This window comes from Podarcis liolepis (genome assembly GCF_965112155.1).
Source record: "Podarcis liolepis genome assembly, chromosome: 1".
NCBI lineage: Eukaryota > Metazoa > Chordata > Lepidosauria > Squamata > Lacertidae > Podarcis > Podarcis liolepis.
Genome location: NC_139554.1, coordinates 115,556,073 through 115,582,190, shown reverse-complemented (window position 1 = coordinate 115,582,190; position 26,118 = coordinate 115,556,073).

Below are 26,118 nucleotides of genomic sequence, written 5' to 3'. Positions count from 1 at the left end.
GCAGAACACTGTGATGGAAACCAGAGCACATGGAAACGCTGTTTACCTTCCTGCCACAGTGGTACCCATTTATCTACTTGCACTGGTGTGCTTTTGAGCTGCTAGGTTGGCTGGAGCTGGGACTGAGCAACGGGAGCTCAACCCGTCGCAGGGATTCAAACTGCCGACCTTCTGATTGGCAAGCCCAAGAGGCTCAGTGGTTTAAACCACAGCGCCACCCGCTATTAACTTGGGTGGAGGATAGAAAGATACCCATGTTATATCTGTAGACATTCCTACAGTCCTCCAAATTGCATTAATGAATTATTTGCTGGAAAGGAAAGAAACTGGACTTTGCAGAATAAACTTTCCCACAAGCTGGGACTAATCCCTGCTTTTCCGTTGATTTTAGTAAATTAAAATGAACCACAGTGCAATCATTTACAGTGACATATCTTTTCTTATGTCTCCCTTGGACTCCACTTTGTTCATTAACAAACTCTGGCATTTGCCACGGAAGTTTAGCCCCAATTGAAACAATGCTGCTACGACGTTTAATGTCACAAACAAACATTATCCATGGGCATTTTGGTATGTTTTCTGAGTTGGGGTTACTGTATCCTGCCAAAAAGTGAGCAAAAAAGGAGACCAAAGACGGGGCTGGGGTGGGGGAACCACTCAGCAACCAGGATGAAAAAAAATATTATTCAATGGTTAAAAATAACAGGCATTCTTTGGGAATCCGTATATGCAGAATGATGATCAGATTGTGTAACCGTTGTGGGTGGCAGAATGTCTTGCTATTCCTTGCATCTTTGGGAAATGATGATCCTTGCACTTTCTCTCTAAGGGCTTCTCTGAGCCATCAGTATATTTTCATTCTTCCAACAGGTCCTCGGAACCTGCTATCAAGAGAGGTCAAAGACAAAAGCCTTCAAATCGCCTTGCCTTCCTGCCTGTCGCAGTGGAGATAGCTGCAATGCTATTCTCCCATTCATTTGAATGCTGTTGTCTCCCAGACACACCAAGGGGTTGTAGGGTTGCTATTTATTTTAGTGTTTTCACAGCAGCTAATATTTTAGGGAAACCAAGTTATTTTCCTAGCTACTGCCTTGAAAATTCACCAAATTCCAAGAGGAACGAAGACTTCCTATAACTGAGTAGGGGAGAAAATGCCTAAAGTAGCTAGTGCAAAGGAGGACTTAGGCTGAATGGAAATGAATGTGTGCTATTTTCAAGTCATTACTGCCACACACAAAGGATACTGTGCTGGAAGGAGTTACGTATTTGTGGCAGATAGACTCACAAACTACAGGATCAAGCTGGTTTAATAGTCATTCCCTTTCCTGAGGAAACCTGGGGAAATGAAATTTGGAATAGTAGGCAACTAGAGATCCCTCACAGAGAGTTTTCAGAACCTTGGATTCCTTAGCATGTTGTTTTATCTCCTTTTAAGTATCTGTACTCCCCCTTTTGTTTTGTTTTTTAGGCTGCTGAGGCTGCCTACTATCCTGTTAAAATTATCTGTCTGCTCGCATACAAAGATCACATAAAAGCCAACATCAAACAAAAATCAGAGGCTGCCAAAGATCCGGCTCAATATATTAATTTTAAAGGACATTATATAGTTTGGGCATTACTAATGAGAAGACTCTTTTCCTCAGAACCCCCTCCTCCCAAAAAAATATTTGTTATGATTCTAGATGAAGAATGTTTCTGAAAAAATATTCAAGAGAAAGATTCTTCTTACTCTTGCCCTTTCTCTCACCATATCCAGTGTAACACAGACATTGAATTATGAATTCTCACAGGTAGATTTGAGTTCCTGCAACTGTGGACTGGAGAAGTAATGAAACCAGTGCCTACATATCAGCCTTTCTGAATACGCTTGACCAGGTTGCTGAAGCAAGTCAATGAGAAAACTCTCCTAAGGCAGTACACTGATTCAGGAAAATTCCTCAGTACCATATGCAGCCTCATCTTTAGCATGTTTATGTGTGAGTAGGTCCTCCTGATCTCGTCCAGAGGATTGCAATTACCACAAGGAAGACAGATATCAAGTACAGTCGTATCTTGGTTGTCAAACGACTTGGTATTAGTCCATTTTGGCTCCAGAACAGCGCAAACCCGGAAGTGAGTGTTCTGGTTTCCAAACGTTCTTTGGAAGTCGAACGTCCGATGTGGCTTCCACGGCTTCCAATTGAATGCAGGAGCTTCCTGCAGCCAATCAGAAGCCGAGCCTTGGTTTTCGAACGTTTTCGGAAGTTGAACGGACTTCTGGAACAGATTCCGTTTGACAACCAAGGTACGAGTGTACCTTAAGAAACATGATAGATTAGTTTTTCACTAATACGAAAAACTATTTCTGTATGCAACAATGGCGGCCATAGTTTTGATAGCTCAAGGATGGAAACATCAAGATCTGCTGACTACTGAGGAATGGCAAACAAAGATGGTAGAGTACGCAGAATTTGCCAGGCTGACGGGACGAATTTGTGAGCAGGATGACCAGACATTCCAAAAAGACTGAAAGAAATTTATAACTTAGCTTGAGAAACACTGTTTACATATAAGAACACTGGCAGGTCTGAGATAAAACTTACAACGTATAACTGATGGAGCATTCTATATGAGATTATAGAAAGAACCATGTATAGATATGAACAGTTGTTGTTGTTTAGTCGTTTAGTTTTGTCCGACTCTTCGTGACCCCATGGACCAGAGCACGCCAGGCACTCCTGTCTTCCACTGCCTCCCGCAGTTTGGTCAAATTCATGCTGGTAGTTTCGAGAACACTGTCCAACCATCTCGTCCTCTGTCGTCCCCTTCTTCTTGTGCCCTCCATCTTTCCCAACATCAGGGTCTTTTCCAGGGAGTCTTCTCTTCTCATGAGGTGGCCAAAGTATTGGAGCCTCAGCTTCACGATTTGTCCTTCCAGTGAGCACTCAGGGCTGATTTCCTTAAGAATGGATAGGTTTGATCTTCTTGCTGTCCATGGGACTCTCAAGAGTCTCCTCCAGCACCATAATTCAAAAGCATCAATTCATCAGCGATCAGCCTTCTTTATGGTCCAGCTCTCACTTCCATACATCCATACATCCACTTCCATACATCCACTTCCATACATCACTACTGGGAAAACAATGGTTTTAACTATATGGACCTTTGTTGGCAAGGTGATATCTCTGCTTTTTAAGATGCGGTCTAGGTTTGCCATTGCCTTTCTCCCAAGGAGCAGGCGTCTTTTAATTTCATGACTGCTGTCACCATCTGCAGTGATCATGGAGCCCAAGAAAGTAAAATCTCTCACTGCCTCCATTTCTTCCCCTTCTATCTGCCAGGAGGTGATGGGCCCAGTGGCCACGATCTTTGTTTTTTTGATGTTGAGCTTCAGACCATATTTTGCACTCTCCTCTGTCACCCTCAATAAAAGGTTCTTTAATTCCTCCTCACTTTCTGCCATCAAGGTTGTGTCATCTGCATATCTGAGGTTGTTGATATTTCTTCTGGCAATCTTAATTCTGGCTAGGGATTCATCCAGCCCAGCCTTTCGCATGATGAATTCATGAACAGTATGCTGATATAAATCAATGTGTAAATATTATAGTGTGGAAACAAGAAAACCAGAAGAGGGGTAGAGGGAAGTGGCAATCCTGAGAGTTTTAGGTTACTAATATTGTAAGGATGTATAAATATATAATATGAAAATCAATAAAAATAAAAACAATTTCAAAAAAAGAAACATGATAGACTTTTGTTTCAATGTGATTCAGTACCAGAGGATATCACTTTGTTAATTAATTGTACACTGATGTGCCTGCTTCCTAATTTTATCTTGAAAAGATGACTGTCAAAATGAGATGGGACCTATTTATACATGTGCATAAGCATGTTGGTATGTCATACATTCGAATGGTTTCTAGCTTCCTTGACTAGACAGACAGACCAGCGCATGATCATGCTATAGGTAGGAAACTCCACTGGGTCCTAACACTATGCATGGTGACTTAGAACCTGATGCTACTGTGAACAATGGAGCTTAGTTCAGTGTGGTGTAGTGGTTGAGAGCGGTAGACTCGTAATCTGGTGAACCGGGTTCGCATCCCCGCTCCTCCACATGCAGCTGCTGGGTGACCTTGGGCCAGTCACACTTCTCTGAAGCCTCTCAGCCCCACTCACCTCACAGAGTGTTTGTTGTGGTGGAGGAAGGGAAAGGAGAATGTTAGCCGCTTTGAGACTCTTTCGGGTAGCGATAAAGCGGGATATCAAATCCAAACTACTCTTCTTCTTCTTCTTCTTCTTCTTCTTCTTCTTCTTCTTCTTTCTTCTTTCTTCTTTCTTCCTTCTTCTTCTTCTTCTTCTTCTTCTTCTTCTTCTTCTTCTTCTTCTTCTTCTTCTTCTTCTTCTTCCCAGGTCAGTATGTATAGCATTGCAACTTGAGCCTTTACAACTTTGCTTTGGGGTAAGCACGTTGTGGTGGAAGCGCACTGAAATTTATGGAACTTAACGTCCATGTCAAAAGGAATAGAGCCATATTCCCCACCCCTAGGCAAGAGTGCCATGTTGATGAAGCAAAGGATGGTTCTCACTGCCATTTACAGTATTCCAAACCATGTGCATGTGTTTATGCTTCAGGGGTACCTACACCTTTGCCCTACAAACTGGTTCTACACCTTTCCGCCCATTCTACTGAGATCTGAATCGCTGCTGCTGTTTCCAAGTCAAGGAAGTGCAAACTTTTCCTTTGCCTCCAATTTATAATTGCTTAATTTGCAATAATTGATTTGCCTTCATTTAGCTCAAGATCAAGTAACTCATCTTAATATGTGTAATTTGCCTAATTTGTTTAATGTATCCAATTCATCTTTGCAAAAATGAACATGAAGCTGACAGAAATCTACTTAGCTATATCCAGGATCTCTGCAATTATGGCTAGAAGTAGCGATAGGTTATTAACCAACCAACAAGGGACAATAGAAAGTTCGTGATTTTCCTTTTTTGTTTTCATAGTGGTTTAATGGTGGTGCGTCATTCATTTGTAAATGAAATATAGCTGTCCGGCAAACAGTCTGAGGAAAAAAATATAGATGAGGATTTGTCTATGGATATTTGTTCATTAAAACATTCTTTCAAGGATCGTGCTAAGTTAAACATCATTTAGGACAGAGAAGGGGAACCTGTGAGACTCGAGATATTGTTGGACTTCAGCACCCAGCAGCTCCAAACAGAATGGCCAGTGATCAGGGATGATGGGAAATGGAGTCCAATATCTGGAGGGCCTGACTTAAGATGAAGAATCTGCTCAAACATCTGAAAGAGCTGTGAAGAAGAAGAGTTTGGATTTGATATCCCGCTTTATCACTACCCAAAGGAGTCTCAAAGCAGCTAACATTCTCCTTTCCCTTCCTCCCCCACAACAAACACTCTGTGAGGTGAGTGGGGCTGAGAGACTTCAGGGAAGTGTGACTGGCCCAAGGTCACCCAGCAGCTGCATGTGGAGGAACGGAGACGCGAACCTGGTTCCCCAGATTGCGAGTCTATCGTTCTTAACCACTACACCACACTGGCTCTCTGAAACAGCACCAAATAGGAGATTCTGGAGAGCAACTGTTTCTGGCTGGGTTGAATGTCTTTCATATCTCTTTCCCATTCCATGGTTGCCATATTGCTAACCAGCACTGGGCTGAATAATGTTGGAGAAAACGGCTAGATCTACACTGAGCTATTTTAACATAATTTAGAACGATATTAGGTATGTCGTTCTAAAATGTCACAGGGCATACTTGTTAATTAAAACGTATTTTTCCCTTGTCCCCCACCCCCCATCAAATGTAAGTAATATCCGGCCGCACCATTTTCCAAAATGCAGTTTCTTTTGCTGGTTGCTCTTCTCCGTTCTTTGGTGTCACATTTTAATTCTCCCTCCTTCCGTGTCCTTTGTTATCTGTGGGAGGAAAAACTGAACACCGCTCCTCAAATACCATTGGGGGGACGGGACGGTCAGAGTTTGAATGCAGTAAAAAAGAAAAAAAAAGCAAAGCATTACATAGGGACATTAGAGCAGTGTTTCACCGATATAGCAGCATAAAAGGATTAAAAATTAAGCGATAAAAAAGACAAGGTAATAACTCATTAAGAACGTAAGAAGTAGGACGTCATGTGTCCATCTGCATTATGAAAACCATTACTTAACCCTTCGTTAATGTTAAAAACCATGAGTGTAGATATGCCCTAGTATTGTTTTTTTATCAACTCCATCTAGTGAAAAGACTTTACTGCTTAAAAACTAATAACTGCTGTTCTCGACTTTGGCAACCTGCCCTCATGGGCTAGCTCAGTCAGTAGAGCACAAGCTGGTTATCTCATGGCCACGGGTTTGAGCCCTGCATTGGACAAAAGAGTCCTGCTTTGTAGGGGGTTGGACTAGATGGTCCCTTAAAGCACCGCAGTTCTATGATTCTTTGGTTCTGTGAAGAACAGCCTACGGTAATACTCTGCACATGGCAAGGGTGCGGATCCTTTTCAGCACATGCCCCCTTGACTACACCCTTTGGTAACCCTTCCAGGCTGGTCTTTTATGGCCTGACTTCCACCTCTCAAAAGGCCCTCTTGATTATTCCACAGTTTTGCAAAGCCTGAGACATTTTGTTCCTCACGCGAAGGACAACATGGTTCTCTGCCTCCTCTCTGTATGTGGAAGCTGCCTAGAGTGGCAGGTAAATCTTGCTTCCATATTGGCAAATAGTATGGGGGTGGGAGCCACCCCTGCTGCCACTCACCTTTTGCCACCTGAGGCAATCGCCTCACTCTGCCTAACGGTAGGGCCGATCCCGGCAGCAAGGATAGGTAGGGAAAACATATTTCAAATATTTTCACTCGCAGCCCACATTTGCTCGATTTAATAAAACTGACAAAAAACGGAGGTGGCCAGGGCTAGTCTCGCCACGCAGCAGGGCAAAACAAATTGCTTCAAGTGGCATTATGATGTGTAGATGAGAAAGAGAGAGGAAGGCAAGAACTGGTGCCTAATTGGCACAGCAAGGTTTTTTTTAAAGGTGGAAGCACTGTTTAGACTCTGCTTCAGGTAATAAACACACCGACGGCCAGTACTAGAGATGGCGACTGTGAAAATATAATGTGCTTTTGGTGGAAACAAAAATGGGTTGTGAATGAGGGCTTGGACGACTGATAAATTGGTATTTACTGTATTAAGTTCCGGCTATCATACAGATGTGTGCCCACACACACAGTAATTATTCCCATTTAGCAATTACACACACAGCTTCTCCTTTATTCTCATTTTTGGCGGTTTTCTTTGAAATCCGCAGGGGTTTGTGACTGATACCAGTGAAAGCAGGCCCGACCCTATCAAATAAAGTTGGCATCTCTGCGCAGTATAGCTCGCTTCCAAGGCAACTGCAGTCAACATTTCCATTTAAACTAATAAAAACAAATGCCACCAACCTAGGAAGCCCACCAAATATCTGTATCTATTAGGTGACAATTATTCCTCTCACAAGACTGACAACAAAATTAATAGAATTCATTTCAAAAGTGATGAGAAAGCTCATTGTTCTCATTACTCCGTGTAACGCTCTCTTATCTTCAGGGAACCAGTTAAAAACAAAGCATAATGACATTTTATTTTATTTAAAGTAGAAAAACACCCACCATGCTGTAGGGGTTTTAGAAGCTATGTGCCAAGTCACAGCCTGAAGCCAGTATTTACAGGCAAGTTATAAAGCTCATGAAAAGGCTCTCCCTTTTTCTTTTATAGCTGAAACGCCGACAGAACACCAGCCCTGGTTGCTACTAGTTGCTTCCTCAATTAGTCAGTCATATCAAATTGACTAATTGTGTGACACACACACACACACACACACACACACACACACACATGCCTGCATTATCTTGTGCCAGAATCGTACATCTTAACAAGGTATTTCATGCTGCTGATATTCCAAGCCGGCTATTCTTGGCCCTTTTACTTCTTTGTGGTTTCAAAGAAGCAAGAGTTATTGGGCCTTTCTAATTATATGAAGATTTGGCAGCGCCGTTTGGATTCTTTCTGTTTTCTCTTTTTCCCTCTTTGCCAGTTTTTCCCCCCTCTGTGTTTTTGACAATACAGGAGTTCCTGGTGTGCTCAGTCTACTTTGAAGAAGACGTGAAGTCCACATGGGGCTACTAGCATGTTTTCCAGAGTCTAGTTTTAGCATCTCTTTAAATTCTTTCAATAAAATTTCTATTCCTGTTCAAGTGTGTGCTGGTAATGTTTAGAGAGAAACATCCTGCCAGGGGACTGAAATAAATAAAAGACAGGACACTAGTAACTTAAAAGCACATCATTTTACTTCTGTTTCCCTCCAGACCCCCATGTTTGCAATCATGTATGTTCAAGTGGTGGGGGTACAAGTATATTATTATTCCCATTGTACGACCTTGGTGGTAAATACAATTTTTCCCTGTGTCTGGTGTTCTAGTTTTGCATTCTGAAATGCTCTGTGTATGTGTGTGTTCTGGAAAGAGGGACATTGTGATCCGAATAGCATTTTGTCATTTTTGACTCATATTTTTAAGTGGACTTACCCTACCACCAATCTCTTTAACATTTCTTCGGTTATTCTAACAGCATTTTACGAATGAGCTTGCTAGGGCCAAGCATCCTGTTTACTATACCTTTTGAAAAGTTTGCTTGCTATACATTTGGATGCCTCTGGAGATTTTGGAACGAAATTTTGGCCGACAGTTCCTGAGATCAAGGAGCAGGTTCTTGTCTCTGTTTGGATACACTTGGGTGCCATTTTGAATCAAGATGGCAGAATGAACTTTTCAAAACTGCACTGATTTTTTTGTTGTTGTTTTTTTTGGTAGAATTCCTGAGCAACACTGGGTACAAGGCTGCTAGCTTCCAACACAATAAGCCAATGTTTCTCAAAGTGGGTGATAATGCCTCCTAGGGGCACTGGAATGATCCGGGGGGGGGGGCAGTAGTAGCCTTGGGTGCAGTTGGGTGGCATTGAATAAAAATCAGGGGGCAGTAGAAGCATAAAAAAGAAGATGAAATATACTTGGAGTCGAGTGTGGATTTCATGCTCTTTATTCAGCTCATGGAAGTTCCCCCAGAATGTCTGCTTTATATACATTATTTACACAATGGGCCCCACGTGGTTGGCTAATTATGTCCATCTTGGGTGGCCCTGCACGGCATAGCTCATAGCTTCTCTGAGTTATTCAAGCCCCTTCACCATGGCAAGGCAGTGATCCATCCAGTGATCTTGAAGCTACCAGGATGAGTTTGACCAAACTGTGGGAGGCAGTGGAAGACAGGAGTGCCTGGCGTGCTCTGGTCCATGGGGTCACGACGAGTCGGACATGACTAAACAACTAAAAAACAACAATACAGGTTTGCCTTCAGGCAGCATGGAGGGTTGGATAACTCCATACCCGCCAACATTTCTCCAATGAAATAGGGACATCCTATGGAAAAGTGGGACATTCCAGGATCAAATCAGAAACTTGGATGGCTTCTCTAAATCAGGGACATCCCTGGAAAATTGGGGGCACAACAACATATCACCCATTCTTTTCATTAACATTTAAATAGTGGGTGAGCACGCAGAACAAGTTTATCATTTAAATAGTGGGTGAGCACACAAAAACTCGTTTGCAGGCTGATTTCAGGTGGATTACAGTGGGGCCAGAATAATAATTTCATTTTGTCTTGGAGTCATGAGCTTTTGGTATTAATTTTGTAAAGAAGGGGTAGGGAGAGAGGGTAAAACACAAAGGCTGGTTTGCACACTGGAAAATAAGGAAGAAGAGAAGCAGAATGACAGACATATTGTATGCAGCTTATGTGTACCGTGATACCTCAGGTTAAGAACTTAATTCGTTCTGGAGGTCCATTCTTAACCTGAGGTACCACTTTAGCTAATGGGGCCTCCTGCTGCCACCGCACCACCGTTGCGCGATTTCTGTTCTCATCCTGAAGCAAAGTTCTTAACCCAAGGCACTATTTCTGGGTTAGTGGAGTCTGTAACCTGAAGCGTCTGTAACCCAAGGTACCACTGTATTAAAAAGTGGGCCCCATATAGCAGGTTGAATACAAAGTTGGGGTAGTCCCCAATCGATATAGGATACAACAGATTGCCCCCCACCCTTTTCATCCATTGAGCTGTAGGTTTATAGAATTATTTAGTTCCTGTTTGCATGATACCCTTTAGAAAATACAAAACAAATCTGGCTGAGGAGAAGAAATTGCTGCTTTTTTCTTCCTCCTCAGTTTTGTTTACTTCCATCCCTTTGTAGGGATTGCTTTTTTCCTGGTACTTGGTGGCGAAAAGGCATCAGCAATGAATTTAGTATGTCTGATGAGATTACATTAGAGCACAGCAGCTGCAGCTATCTCCCAACAATGTCCTGACAGAGCTAACCCTTAATGCAGACATTTGTGCTTGTTCAGCAGTGCAAGGCCTCCACTCCCACCCACCCCACCCCCACCCGCCAGCCACCAATGTTTTATTTTCTCCTCTCAAAATGGACGGCATCCTTTCAGGACTGACCTGATGTCTTGGTGCTCTGAGATTTGACTCAACCAGATCTGACCAAACCAGCAACACTTACAATTAGACTGCAGTCTCTTGAGTGCATTAAGATCTACAACCTACCGTGGCTCCATTAGTCTGTTGAGCCACTAGAGTGGCCCTGATTGAAATTACCATTTTGATGCTCTGACCTTCAAATCTATTAATAAAATAGAAAACCACCTATCTAGTTGTCCTCTTTTCCTGCGGCAGCGAAACAATGCCTTGCCAACTGCTGGGGGGCGGGGGTGGGGAACGTTGAGAACTGCAGGCATTCCACAATAAAATATCATGTGCGATAAAATAAATAAAATGTATTTTTTAAAAAGGATCTGGCAGAACAGACCCTGCTTTCCCAATACAAATAGGCAAGCATGCAATCTTTTCCCCGGTGGTTGGTAGCATTTACTTAATCAAAGAAAGAGAGACTACTCTAACACAACACAGAGAGTGTTCCATCTTTCCTGTGAAACGCAGTGTAGTTTTAATTATTTATTCTAGCCCTGGTAGTGTGGTGTCACAAAGTAGTGAGTAAGCCTTCGTGGTGACCAGAACGCCTCCTGACTTTAAGGGGAAACGACACCCATGTTCAGAGAGGGGTGGAGGCGGTTGGTGATGAAGAGAAAAAAGTGGAAATGCACCAGAGAGCAAAGGAAGGAAGGAAGGGTAGGTACATGGATCAAAGGAGACCTCCGGGTGCACAAGCCTTTTAATTAAAATATTGAGTTCCACAATATTAATATACAATTAGAGTTTGTACACCCAGTATATGGGCTATGATAAAGGGAAGGCTCTATGTGGCTGGATATTTCCTTGGTAGTGTTATGAGTTTGGGTAGGGAGTGGGCTGTATGCTGAGAGCCTTCTAGCTCCGGGATCCAGCAGGCGTTAAACTATAAAATGAGGTGATCACCTGGGTGATGGGCCATTAAGGGGTACAAGGGAAGTAGATCCATGGCTTTTTCTCAGCTGGAACTCACCAGAACTCAATTCCAGCACCTCTCAGGTGGGCGCCATTGCCATTATAAGAGAACAAGGGAGGCGTACATGTTGAGTTTGGCACCTCTTTTTCTAGAAAAATATCACTGAGTAGATCTATTCCTCTTAATGGCCCATCACCCAGGTGATTGCCTCATCAGGAAGCTAGCCTGGCTTATATTTTAATACTTGCTGGTTGCTGGAAATGACATAAGACCAGAGTGAGGAGTGGAGTTATATGAGCCAGAAGCGGAAAGAAAAGCAACAGGCTGGAAAGGCAGAGAGAAAGAGAGAGAGAGAGAGAGAGAGAGAGAGAGAGAGAGAGAGAGAGAGAGATTTGATTTATATTTGAATACAAGGTTCAGTTCATTTGGGCACCTTCATCTGCCCCAGTTGCAACAAAACATGTCTCTTCTGCATTGGTCTCTACAGCCACTGAAGGCACTGCAACCTTCTAACAGCTTGACCTCACCCCCAAAGGCACACTCCTCCATGGTTTCCCAGGACGGACAGATGCCAACAATGAACCCAAGGTTGCAGCTATGGGGAAAACAAGACCCTTCTGGGGTGTTAAATCTGTGAACCCTTCCATCATAGGTTCAGTTGTATATATGTGTAAATATATGTGTATCATAAAAACTCCTATTTCCACTGTGTCTCATTCCAGAGGAAACACAAACCCTGGGTAAGTGAGGGACAGTGCCACTAAGTAGACTTGTGCAATCCTAGATATTTTCTTAGAAGGAAGTAACTTTGTGGGGACTTACTCTCAGGTAAGTGGGCTAAGGACGGCAGCTTTACTACAAAGAATTGCATAGATGTGAAATATTAACAAAGTTTTAAAATGTTACTATGCGTAACCACAGTTGTGCTATACTTTACAGAACACTTCATGATAGGATATTATTCGTTGAACATTTTCATCATTCAAATCCAAGCATATGGTTGGTTTTTTCATGGTATCTGGCAAATGCTTTTATTAATTTGGGGAAAAACCATTACGGAATTGGACTCTATAAATCTGATGTGTAGATAGAATTTTAATACTTGGTATATATTATATATGCAATGCATAAATAATTAATTTTGAACGCTGTTCCAAAGATTCAAATTATGGACGTGCAAACAACAAAATGCTCCAAATGAGCAAGTAAATGGTGGAGAAACAATTCTTTGTAGAGACAGGAAAATGCTGATTTCAAAAGGCAACGTCCACTTCAAGTTCATTATGGGCCTCTGGGCCACAGCAACAGAGATTTCAGCCAGAATATGTTGATTCCAAGATGGTTAGTGGGAGATAATGCTTGGAAAGTTTTGCTCTCCTTAGAATATTCAGCAAATCCCCCACCCCCAAATTTCACTGCTTGTGAGCAGCTGGAGAATTTCAAGAGGTCATTTTTGCTCAGCCCTGAAAAAAGTGTAGGTTGAGAAATGGTTTTTCTTTATACAGGAACGATGAGGTGAGGTACAACACTCCGTCACCATCACTTCGAACAATGTGCAAACTCAGTTGTGCCCAGTGCTATTTTTCTCGAAAAAGAGGTGCCAGAACTCACCAGGAACACCTCCCTTGTTCTCTTATAATGGCAATGGCACCCACCTGAGAGGTGCTGGAACTGAGTTCTGGTGAATTCCAGCTGAAAAATACCACCGACTGTGCCAAAGCCATTCCTGCAGTGAACAGGGAGTGGGAGGTATGGCAAATGTGTGGCTCTAGTGTAACCTCATTCTTATATCCCTCTATTATTTAGCGTGTGGTGTAGCGTGTTAACAGTGACATCTAAATTGGCCACAAGTTCATAAGTCTATTGGCTTGCCTAGTGTGTGATCTGTGGCCCTTGACTGATAAAGGAATCAGCAGGAATAAGCACCGGCTCTGGAGAGCTGAGAGCTACAAAAATATTACTCCTCACGCCTCTGTGTTGTCACTTCTTGGTGAAGCCAGAGAACACCAGCAGGAGACGGGCAGTTTTATATGCATCATGGTGTTGATATATTGCAGGGTATCGGGCTACAGTTAGGATTTGATGGTGCCACTTTGGTTGCTACGTTATGGTAATTTGAGTCATGGGATTTGGATGATGTCGTGTTAAGGTATTCATCGTTTAATCTTTTGATTGTGAACTGCTTTTTTTTGGGGGGGGAACTCTGGGCTTGAAGAGCAGCATAAAAGTAATAAGAATACTATTAATAACGCAGCAACAACAGCAGTAATGCCTAATACAGTCGTACCTTGGAAGTCGAATGGAATCCGTTCTGGAAGTCCTTTCAACTTTCAAAACATTCAGAAACCAAAGCGTGGCTTCTGATTGGCTGCAGGAAGCTCCTGCAGCCAATCGGAAGCCGCGGAAGCCCTGTCGGATGTTCGGCTTCCAAAAAAATGTTCGGAAACAGGAACACTCACTTCTGGGTTTTGATCGTTCGGGAGCCAGAATATATGAGTATCAAGGCGTTCGACAACCAAGGTAGGACGATGCTACTAATAATTGGCCATGAGGTGTTATAATGCAATGGCAGCCCTTACATCTTGCCTACTCTGTTAGTTCTTGCAATAAGCAGTGTTGTTTTAGCGATGTGTATGTCAATTAACTTAGCATCAGTGGTCCTCCAATGACATCTTCCCAAGATTACTAAACCAAATTACTAGGGTTAATTTATTGTACAATGCCTTACATATCGTCATATTAGCAGCAGTTTTACTCACAACTATGAAATACCTTCTGTGGCATGGTCTATTGGAAAAGTTGCTCTTTGAAAAGTGCTCAAAACACACTCACTGAGATTACCCCCTGTATAATGTGTAATAAAATTCAGTTGTAATATTGCAGCACAAGAGTACATCTGTGGGAACGATTTATTACCTCAAATTCCAAGCCAGTTCCCCTTGTTCATCTTATATGCAAAGCACCAGCATTTGACACTCCCTTGCAGACGTAGCTGACGGCATGCAATATTACTCACAACTTAACAAGTTCTTGTTCTGTCACTTCTGTGGCAGCTTTGTTTAAGTGATTAAGTATATGCAATGGAAAGGTAGTCCTCTATTTCTCTGTCTGTCTCCCATCAGGTTTTCGGGAAGTCCATCATAATTAAAGGAAGATGCTTATAGATACTTACACAACTCCATTGGAGAGGGAACAGTAGCAATTATGGGCTGAACATTAGCTTTGAGCTGGGCAATGCCACTTAAATACTTTCATCATTAAGAGCATCATATTGGATCAGATCAGCGGTCCATCTAATTCAGCATCTTGTTTCCCACAGTGGCCAATCAGGTGAGCTAGGGTGCTGTCACTGCCGTTCTGCTTAGCTGTCCTAGCTAGTGGCCTATCTGCCATGAATTTGTCCACCTTTATTCTAAAAAATCCATCAAAATAGAAGCAACAATGACCCCAAATCCCATAGGTTAACTGGTAGGAAGACAGTGCAATTTGCACAGGTCTCTAAGACCATGGTCTATGCACAACACCAGATTAAGTTCAGTGAAGTGCTTTGACACACCTCTTCTTGATTGCAGCTTTACGGCTGAAAACTTGTGTTGCTTTTTAAAGGACAAAGCCAATCCTGGTAAGTCATTGAGGGCAACCCCATGGGACCCCAGCTACCACCTGCTGATGGCAGGTTGTTACAACAGAACAATAATATGCCTTTCATTGAGGCGTGCTGGACAGCATGGGTCTTCAGACACTGAGGGCCATTTTACCACCTAGCACAAGCACACACTGATATTATTACGGGCAAGTTTTGTGCGATAGCTGCCATTATAGTGCAATTCCTTTTGTGGTTCATGGCTACGGAGAGCTGCGATATCTGGCTTTCAGCCCCTGAAAACAGTTCTATCGAACAAGCGCACATTATGCTATCAAGAACGCCCATAAAATCATGTTGTTCCATATCAACACTAAATATTTAACACAAATACACCACACTTTTGCCATTTATAAGTATTAACTGGTGTAGAATAGAGAAAAAGAGCAAGACCCTAGAAAGCAGCAAAGAAACAAGGAGCAAGGAAAAGGTAGACTCATTTGCCAAGAGCTGTGCTGCTTGGGTATTTGTTACCTCTGTAGTTGAGGGACTCTCTTGTTAGAATCTGCGATGGGCCTGTGTTGGTTTTCTCTGGCAGGTTTTGTACATAACAGCAAGTTTCTGGACCTTGTTAGTTCGTTCAGGGCAAAAAAGTCATGCTTTGGTGCAGTTGCCCCAGCAGGACGATAAAAGATGATGGTTGGTAATTACATCAGTTTTGCACTGCTGAGCAGATGTTCTTGCAGATAGATTCTGGCTGGCATATACAGACCATCACCAGTGAATCTCATGGTGCTGCTGGAGGGCTGCTGCAAGCTCACTCGTAATAAAGATTATGAGCAGAAGTGAGAGCATCCCAGGAAAACATCGCTGCTCCTTTGAAATGATGCAGTTGCTTCACTACAGCTGGAAAGATGACTAACGAGATTAGTGAAAAGTCAGAATAATGTGATTATGGGGGGCAAGGGAGAAAGCACACAAGGTCTAGACTCACAGAAGACGTAGTGGACCTAGTTGGCATACAATACGCAAAAAATCCTTTGCATATTTGAAATGGCTCTAACACTCAGTATTGTATATTTATGGGAAAGTAGGCATTTAAACAATGCTACTAAGTCTGCAGGCCAGTATTGATCTCTCTGTTTGCCAAATTAAAAACAATACTCTGGATGCAATGTAGCCCTGAATCTGAAGATCTGCTTCAGTTAGGAGTTTATGATAAACCAACTGGATGGTTTCTGACTTTGGTTTACTCTGTGAAGAAGTCCCTCCAAAGAATATATGCAAAAATATATCAGGATGCAGATTCTACATAGATTTTGCAGGAAGGATTCATGGGAAAGAACCAGGGACAGATTCTGATATAGTAACATTTGTTCTTCACAAAGTTGTACAGTGGTACCTCTGGTTACGTACTTAATTCATTCCATAGGTCCATTCTTAACCTGAAACTGTTCTTAACCTGAAGCACCACTTTAGCTAATGGGACCTCCCGCTGCTGCTGTGCCACCGCACAATTTCTGTTCTCATCCTGAAGCAAAGTTATTAACCCGAGGTACTGTTTCTGGGTTAGCGGGGTCTGTAACCTGAAGCATATGTAACCTGAAGCGTATGTAACCTGAAGTGTATGTAACCCGAGGTACCACTGTACCTCTGAAGGAATATGAGGGAGTACTCTTATGTCAGCAGCATGCAAGACCCATGTAGCTGGAAAGACCAGCACATGTGATCACATCTGAGCAGGAACTCTTCCTGGTAAAATCCATGGAAATGTCAGAGGTTCAACCCAATGGAAGAAAAAAGCAACAGCAGCATGTCATCAGAAATGATATTTTTGTTGCTGAAGCTTTTAATGTTAGCAAAAGGGTGGGCTGCATTTGACCCATAAAGCATATAAGAAATTGCTATGGGATGGTCAACGCATGCCACCCAGTATCGCCATAAATTGTTGTTTTTTTTGGAAAAATAATCTCATCCCCAACTTACTCTATAGATCCTAAAAGAAAAGCCTGAGCAATGTGGTGCCCATGTGACTTCCTGATGCAACAGGAAGCTGTTCTTTTCCGGCATGCTCTTTTCTGTGTATGGGTTTGTGTTGCTCTCATTCCTGTTCCAGTTCCCCATATTGGCTCTGTTCTTGTACTCTCCTGCCTTGTGTCTCTCTTGGCTCTCAACCCTCTGTGGTTTCTAATCTCAGTTACAGGCTGTTCTTCGCTTCCAATTAACTCTGCGCCATCTTGGCTTGGCTTACCTGCACCATTGCTTCCTGTGTTAAAGGCCTCTTGGCTGGATTGTGAACCCAGCTCTGAATCCGACACATTCTAAACTCCAACAGGAACAGTTCAGTTTCCACAGGCACAACAAAACGCTTAGCCATTGACTTCTTTCCCTCACCAATTCTCTGCTGCCACCCAACGCATCTCTTAACCATCATGCAACTCAGGCAACAATCTGCTGGAAGCGTTGAACTCTACCTCCGCTTGTCAAAGGAGTGGATATCTATCCAGCTGAGTTATGGTTCCACGGATGCAGATGAATGTTTCATGAGTTCTGTGATGTGGTTGAGAGATCCCCTGATTTGTAGCAGAGAATATGGGGGAGCAGTAAGGGGGAGAATTTGTTGGCAAGGTTATGTGCAGCAACTGTGAAAACCTTAATAGCATTCCCCCTTCTTGTTGGTGTTTGGCTTAAGGCATGTGTGTATGTGTGAATTAAAAAAATAAGGTGCCATAAGGGGTGTTGTGTTTGTGTGTTTGTGAGGGCATTCAATTTGTTACCAGCACATGTGGTCACTGTTCAAAGATCAGTCCCCCTCACACCTAACCAATCCCCTTTATTCCATCGTATAAATAAATCCTTCTTCTCTCCCCAACATGTTGAGGCTTGAAAACAACGGCCTGTCTTCACATCAACATTTGACTTCTGCTTCGTCTGTGCCACAAGCAATCAGTGTGCTTTGTGAATGAAGGGATTTATTGACAAGGAACATTTAAAAAAACAATACATTTGCAATTAGATTAGAATCTGTCCCACTTTATTTTGCCTGCTTGTGAAAATGCTGACTTAATTTTTCTTCTTCACCTTCTTTGCTTGGGCCAGATGACTGTTTCTAATAAAAGACACAAGTCTGTCCAAATTGGCAGGGTTTGCTTGTTGCAGAGAAGCTGATGTGTTGATTTTGCAGATCCCATTCCAAAACTGGAATGAAAGAACAATGAGGAATGGCTGCTTACCTGTATCTAAAGGTGAGGGTAGATTATTGTTGTTGCTTTTTCTAGAGAGTTGGAAGGCAGTTAGGAAGAGGGAGCATTGGTCATGGTGTGTAAATCTACCCCAATGTCATTTTTGGTGAATAGGTAAGGCAAGCTTTTATATTGGCTGTTTCCATTCACCGGACCCCTTTTTCCTGGAATTGCCATCCTCGCTTCACTCAGTTCCATGGAGGTTGAGATTTTCAGGATTCTTGTGCAATACAAGAAATACAAATTTCTTCTTTGCCCATCCTGAACATTTAATGCTTTCCTGTCAATTGTCGTTGGCGGATTAGTAAGCCCCTTTATTGCCCCTTAAATAGAATCTCTTAATTGCCCCATACCAGTTTCTGCAGGGATGGAAGGAAGGCTTCAGTTTTCTTCCTCTTCATATCCCCCCCCCCAGTGAAATACCTCTATTTCACTAAAAAAAGACAAAAAAGCAAGGAACTCTCCTGTCCACACAAGAATAGAAAGCATTATTGTGGCAGCTAAAATAAAACTATTCAGATGAAAATTAAGAGATTATTCATGAATCCTCCAGTTAACAGGAATGCTACAAAACAGAAACATTTTAAAAATTTAACAGTGGAAATGAGCTTTGCAAAAGGGATTCGGATAAACCAGGGGTCAGCAACCTTTTTCAGCCATGGGCCGGTCTACCATCCCTCAGACCATGTGGTGGGCCGGGCTATATTTTGAAAAAATAAAATAAAAAATGAACGAATTCCTATGCCCCACAAATAACCCAGAGATGCATTTTAAATAAAAGGACACATTCTACTCCTGTGTCTTTTTATTTAAAACACACTGATTCCCAGACTGTCTGTGGGCCAGACTGAGAAGGCGATTGGGCCACATCTGGCCCCCGGGCCTTAGGTTGCCAACTCCTGGGATAAACGTTATAGAAGGGTCTTGCCCACTGGGCAAGGGAATTTCTGAATAATATAGCACTCTCTTAAATACTGTACTGATCTACCATTTTAATACAAGATCAATTTTAATTTTGTAGAGTAGGCTAATTTCTTCACTCTTGCACATCACTCTCTGGTCTCTATCTCGGCAAACAAGAAGCATTATCAGAGTTTAAGTTGCCATCAGGCAAAAAAACACTCAGGAGTGTTTTGGGATGGTGTGTGATCTCAGGAGAGTCCTGCAGGTCAGATTGAGAGCTGCCTTTGGAGGGTCACATTTGGCCCCCCGCGCCTGAGTTTCCCCAACCACTGGCAACTGCAGCTCTCTCAAAGATCTCAGCTGGAGGTATTTCTCAGCATGCTTTTGCTCCCCAGAACAAAGGATGCCTGAGATTCCATTGAGGGCTTTGTGTGCAAAAGAACAGGAGAAGAGCCGGCATTATCAGACTAGCATCTTGTTCTCACAGCGGCTGACCAGATGAAGAAGAAGAGTTTGGATTTGATATCCCGCTTTATCACTACCCGAAGGAGTCTCAAAGCAGCTAACATTCTCCTTTCCCTTCCTCCCCCACAACAAACACTCTGTGAGGTGAGTGGGGCTGAGAGACTTCAGAGAAGTGTGACTAGCCCAAGGTCACCCAGCAGCTGCAGGTGGAGGAGCGGAGACGCGAACCCGGTTCCCCAGATTACGAGTCTACCGCTCTTAACCACTACACCACACTGGCTCCACATATGCCTGTGGAAAGCAAAGCACAGCATGTGAAGTGTCCTACAAAAGAATAGATTGGAACAGGAAATAAAAGCTGGGAGCCCCCAGTGGCATGGCCAGTGTGAATTAACTGTTACCACTTTCTAAGGCCAAGTGACCAACCTCTGTAAGGCTGCAGCCTCAGTTTCCTTTTCGGCAGCCTGTGCTGTAATTACAGAAAAAAACACAAATGCAACTTATTTGGATATTGAGGTTTGCTGGTTAAGTGATTCGATAAGAATCATTTGTATGATTAAATGGTGGAAAGTAAAGTGCTTTCCCCGTGAACCTATGGCGCACGGAACTCATTACCCAGAAGCGTTGCATATTAGTGGAAGCAAATTAGCATTCAAACACTTTCTGGAGTGGCTGCTAATCACAAGCTGTTAATTACTGTCATTAGGTTAGACAGCTGAGGAGAGTAACCGGAGGAATCATTCTCATGATCTTGGTATTTGAAAGTGATCTCCACCCATAATAAAAAAAAGCAACACACGTGTCAGACGTACAGAAATTGCAAATTGCCGAACTTGCTGACGCAGTCGAAAATTCCGCTGACTATAAGTAGCGTAGTGATGGATGCATTCTTGACACAGTTTCAGTGTTTGGGCCTGGAAATAATGAGTATCAATGTCCTAGCAAGGGAATATGCAACGATGAAGGAGCTCTTTGTATCCTTAATTAAAGGGAAGTAGTAGCACAGGCTGTTCACAGATAAGTGACTGTACATAATAATCATGTATTTATGTAAGGGACTGCCATGCTATATTACTGTAGTGGCAATTAAGCTTTCGCAAAGTAGTGTTAATAAGGGAAGTGCTTGAATAAAAAAAGGGCGTAATTACCCTGTAGATTAATTGTGAAGGGAAGCAAGTTTTAAAATATTTACGGTACTAGGATTCTGACTCTCAAAAGTGGTCCATCAGCTCAGACTCCGAAGGGTCCTCCACAGATGGAGTGCTTATAGGATCAGACTCTGAGGGAGAATTTACATGGAAAGTGTACCATGTGATGGGTAAATTTATATTATAAACTTAATCATTAATCAGGTGATTATTATTTTTTTAAAAAAGTTTGTTTTTAATAAGGCTGCAATCAGGCTAAAGAATTTTTAATTGATTACTCATATGAGTTTAGTCAGTTAATCTATCAGTTAAGTGCATATAGGTGAAAATGCTTCGGAAAGAAGAAGCATGCTTTGTTTTTGAAAGATATATACATTCATCTGTCCTGGGAGACATTGTTTTAAAAAGAGGCGTTTTCTCCTATGTCTTTGTCCTATGCAGGTGTGTGTGTGTGTGTGTGTGTTTAAAATAAGCATTTGTAGTAAGAACAAATCAGAGTACTGTTTAATAATAATATATTCCCCGCCCATCTGGACAGCTCCCAAAGGAAAATAAAAAAATACGATAAAACATCAAATATAAAAAAACTTCCCTAAACAGGGCTGCCTTTAGATGTCTTCTAAAAGTCAGATAGTTATTTATTTCCTTGACATCTGATAGGAGGGCATTCCACAGGGCGGGCGCCACTACCGAGAAGGCCCTCTCCCTGCCCTCTGCCTAGCAGATTAGCATTTGATACCCACGAAGGGCAATGCAGAGGCCAAAGGATGGAGGACGGAGAAAGAAGTCCGTAGGTGTATCTCCTGTGAGGCTATCTAAAGGTCCACATCTGGTTCACTTGGAAGGGCTGAGTCTTGGTTGCCCTAATGCTAGTGACACTGGCTGTCTGTGGCAGTGAGCACCTCCATATTTTTGAATTGTCACTTGCTTCAGTAGATCTTGCTTTCATGTAGATATGCTTTATGGTGAGCAAAAATAAACAACCCATTTGGGCCTATCTCCACAAGGTGGTTGTTATTATTATCACTGGTCTGTGGTTGTGTCTGTAAACAACTATTATGGGCAGTATAAAAATATTGTTAATAGGATGTAAAGTGTACAGAGCAACCATATTTTTGACCACCGCACAGCTTGTTCGTTTGCCAGATTAGAGTAAATGCACAACCTTAAATGTATTTACTTGGAAATGAGTTCAACGAAACTTCTTCCAAGATCCAAGAAGAAGTGTTTAGGATTGAAATCTACATTCTGTTTCATAGCTCAGGATATCATCTGGATGTTGATACAACTGGATGTTGATACTGACCTTCTTTGAAAGAGAATTTGGGCCTCAATTCTAAGCGCTTCTACTCGGAAATTCAATAGCACTTGGAATACAGGCATCCCAAGAAAGAACTGAATTAAGCGAGATCGTCCTCAGAGCATATGATTATTCTGTATTGTTGTTGAACACCTCAGATTAATTAGAAGTGCTGGGTTTTGCCTTTGGATTTGAACATGAAGCCTCTACGCTATCCCTAATTAACTAAATACTTTTTGTGTACTGTAATTGATGAGAGGTTACTTCAAAGAGATTCTTTGAAGTGAATGATCTATTTTTATGACAAGGTCCATTCCTCCTCTGCTACCCCATCTTCTGCTTATCTACAGTGGTTGAGCTTAGAAGTTGAAGATAAGCTTAATTCTTCCACCTGAAAACTGGAATATTAGGAAAATAGGCAGTTTGGGCACATTTCAGAGGAGTAAACCCAGGAGATATTGGCAGCACATCGAAATGTTTTCAATAATAAATAAACTCTGGAATTTATTTGGTAGAATTTATCTTATTCCACCACCACCCTGGGTTAGAATTCTTCTGAGCAGGATTTCACTATCAGTTAATAATTCCTAACTGCATTCACCACGGACAATCTATGAATTATAATATGGTCGTACAATTAATGGTGGCCAGTAGTGGTTTAGCAGAACAGGAATGCAGAGAGAACAGAGCTCTGCTGCTTTATTTAGAGTGGGAAAAATGACATCATGTGCTGAAGCAGCATCTGCCGGTTCTGTAAACTTGGGGAATTGGAGGACAAATCTGTCCTGAGACATGATCTCTTTGATAAGCTCCGACTGCAACTGGCCTAAGGTCATCCAGTGGACTGATCAGGTCATTTTGACACCAGAGGTTGACTCTCAAATGGCGCCTCCCTCCCTACTAGGGAGGGAGGGATGAGGGAATATGTACATCAGGAACAAGAAAAGATTGACATCGGGCTCTGCAGCCCCAGTGAATCTTGGGTGGATCTACACACAGAAAAAAACTGCTGTAAACAAGTCAGAAATTAAATCATTATAACAAAAGAAAAAAAATGCTATGTAAAAATCGCATAGAATTTTTTTTTTTTGCTCTCCATCACCATCTGATGTTGCATGTTTATAACACATTCCAAACGTTTCTTTTTGGCTAATGTAGCTGGGTCTCTTGTCACCTGAGGCAGTTGCCACATCTTGCCTCACTGATGGGCCAGCCCTGAATAAATATCTCCATCAGGATCTGCTGCCCCTCTGCATCTTGCTGCCTGAAGTGGTCACCTCATGGGTGGGCTGACCCTGCCCCAGAATCTAACAGGTATCTTGTTAAGGTCTCCAGCCAGCCCAGAACAGAAGGTTTATAAATATTTTTGGAGAGCTCATAAGTAGGGGAACGACATAGAGCTACAGAGCTCTGAAGGCCTTGAGATGGGCTGTTGGCTCTCTAAACCCAGTGGCGTAGCGTGGGGGGTGCCAGGGGTGCCGGCCGCACCGGGCGCAACATTTGGGGGGGCGCATTTGGCCGGCCCTCCTGGAGGAAGCAGGAACCCCACTGTCCTCGGACCTCCTCTGAAGGCTGGCGGTGGGGCGGAGAGAAAATATTTTTCATATATGCTAGTAGCCCAGAGTTGGAAAGAAGACAAAGTCCCTACCAGAAAGGAATGGCAAACCAAGCTGTTGGACTATGCCGAAATGGCAAAACTGACTGGAAGGCATAGGAACCAAGAAGATCAAAACTTCAATAAAGAATGGGAAAGAATTATCATTTATCTAGGAGACCACTGTAAGCAGATGAAAACATTAGCAGGATTTTAACAACACTTGTAATGTAGTGAATATCATGGACAATATGGAACAATACAAAATATGGATTATGAAATAATATGCAGTTGAGAGGATGTACAATAGGACCAATGGAGGGGAAGGTGGGAAGTCCAGAGATTTGGAGAAATATCGAAATATCGATATGTAATTTGGATTGCTATAAACTAATATTTGTCAAACCAAATATAAATTATTATGTAAAAAAGAAGCGAAAATGGATCACACAAAGATGAGGTAGTGTTTGTTTGTTTGTTTGTTTGTTTGTTTGTATTTATAAAAGATATTAGTTTAACACCCCCCATGCGTTCTTACACTATGTAATAACTGCTTTCCATAAACCTGCACGGTACCATACTTTCCAGTTCCAAATACTAACCTTCATCCTACAAATCCTAGCAAAATGTAATATAATAGTAATAGGGCTATATTGTAATATGTTGTACATTGTAACACTGTTGTGCTCTTGGGTATTGTCTGATTTTTATACCTATTATTTTTCTTCTTTGCCAGTCATATTTTTAAATATTTTTTGGAAAACAAATAAACATTTTTAATAAATAAACGAATCCCAAAATGGTCCTCTAAGGACCTTTGAACTTTCAGGACCTACAGAAAGTTGAGGGTTGATGAGCCACAGAATGTGGAGAATATTAGCTGGGGTGGGGGTGGGAAATGAAGAGAATAACGAGGGGAAAGGTTCTTAAGACTCTCAGTAAATATATTCAAGGTTGGGATTAATGGTGTGGAGAGTGCATGTCATGCAGTTAAAAAAAATATCCTCCCTATTGCACTATATGGGGAGCTTTTTTGGGGGGTAGGAAATAAAAAGAGACCTCTTCCATAGACCCCACAAACCTTCTGCACTAATATATAGCAAGAAAGTGCACAGGTTTAGACAGTGGCGTAGCGTGGGTTCTCAGCACCCGGGGCAAGGCAAGTAATTTGCGCCCCCTAACCCGGGGCAAGGCAAGTAATTTGCACCCCCTAACCTGTGGATTTTAGCACTCGAGTCTCTTCCGCACCCCCCCCAGATGTTGCGCAAGGTGCAGCAGGCCCCCCTGCACCCCCCCACGCTACGCCACTGCTCCCACCACAAGTCTTCAAGACAGCCATCCAAAGGCTGGCACGGGGAGAAGGTCTCTCCGCCCCACCGCCAGGCTTCGGAGCAGCCATCCGAAGGCTGGCGGCAGGGAGAAGGTCTCTCCGCCCCACCGCCAGGCTTCGGAGCAGCCTTCCGAAGGCTGGCACGGGGAGAAGGTCTCTCCGCCCCACCGCCAGGCTTCGGAGCATCCTTCCGAAGGCTGGCGCGGGGAGAAGGTCTCTCCGCCCCACCGCCAGGCTTCGGAGCAGCCATCCGAAGGCTGGCGCGGGGAGAAGGGGAGAGACCTTCTCCCCGCGCCAGCCTTCGGAAGGCTGCTCCGAAGCCTGGCGGTGGGGCGGAGAGACCTTCTCCCCGTGCCAGCCTTTGGATGGCTGTCTTGAAGACTTGTGGTGGGAGCAGTGGCGTAGCGTGGGGGGGTGCAGGGGGGCCTGCTGCACCTTGCGCAACATCTGGGGGGGGGTGCGGAAGAGACTCGAGTGCTAAAATCCACAGGTTAGGGGGTGCAAATTACTTGCCTTGCCCCGGGTTAGGGGGCGCAAATTACTTGCCTTGCCCCGGGTGCTGAGAACCCACGCTATGCCACTGTCTAAACCTGTGCACTTTCTTGCTATATATTAGTGCAGAAGGTTTGTGGGGTCTATGGAAGAGGTCTCTTTTTATTTCCTACCCCCAAAAAATCTCCCCATATAGTGCAATAGGGAGGATATTTTTTTTAACTGCATGACATGCACTCTCCACACCATTAATCCCAACCTTGAATATATTTACTGAGAGTCTTAAGAACCTTTCCCCTCGTTATTCTCTTCATTTCCCACCCCCACCCCAGCTAATATTCTCCACATTCTGTGGCTCATCAACCCTCAACTTTCTGTAGGTCCTGAAAGTTCAAAGGTCCTTAGAGGACCATTTTGGGATTCGTTTATTTATTAAAAATGTTTATTTGTTTTCCAAAAAATATTTAAAAATATGACTGGCAAAGAAGAAAAATAATAGGTATAAAAATCAGACAATACCCAAGAGCACAACAGTGTTACAATGTACAACATATTACAATATAGCCCTATTACTATT